Here is an 858-nt window from a genome sequence, read left to right on the forward strand (position 1 = left end):
CTGTTGAGAGAGATTAATATGCCAAATAAAGTTCTATTTTTTTTCATCAGACCAGAGGACATTTTCCCAAAAAAGTACGATCTTTGTCCCCATGTGCAGTTGCAAACCGTAGTCTGGCTTTTTTTATGGTGGTTTTGGAGCAGTGGCTTCTTCCTTGCTGAGCGGCCTTTCAGGTTTGTCGATATAGGACTCAGTTTACTGTGGATATAGATTATTTTGTACCTGTTTCCTCCAGGATCTTCACAAGGTCCTTTGCTGTTGTACTGGGATTGCAATTTTCGCACCAAAGTACATTCATCTCTAGGAGACAGAACGCGTCTCCTTCCTGAGCGGTATGACGGCTGCGTGCCCATGGTGGTTATACTTGCTTACTATTGTTTGTACAGATGAACGTGTACCTTCAGGCGTTTGGAAATTGCTCCCAAGGATGAATCAGACTTGTGGAGGTCTACAATTTTTTTTCTGAGGTCTTGGCTGATTTCTTTTGATTTTCCCATGATGTCAAACAGAGGCACAGAGTTTGAAGGTAGCCTTGAAAATACGCACAGGTACACCTCCAATTGACTCAAATTATGTCAATTAGCCTATCAGAAGCTTCTAAAGCCATGACATCATTTTCTGGAATTTTCCAAGCTGTTTAAAGGCACAGTCAAATTAGTGTATGTAATCTTCTGACCCTGTGGAATTGTGATACAGTGAATTATAAGTGAATTAATCTGTCTTAAACAATTGTTGGAAAATTACTTGTGTCATGCACAAAGAGATGTCCTAACCGACTTGCCAAAACTATAGTTTGTTAACAAGAAATTTGTGGAGTTGTTGAAAAACTAGTTTTAATGACTCCAACCTAAGTGTATG

This window comes from Salvelinus sp. IW2-2015, unplaced genomic scaffold (assembly GCF_002910315.2).
Source record: "Salvelinus sp. IW2-2015 unplaced genomic scaffold, ASM291031v2 Un_scaffold588, whole genome shotgun sequence".
Lineage (NCBI taxonomy): Eukaryota > Metazoa > Chordata > Actinopteri > Salmoniformes > Salmonidae > Salvelinus > Salvelinus sp. IW2-2015.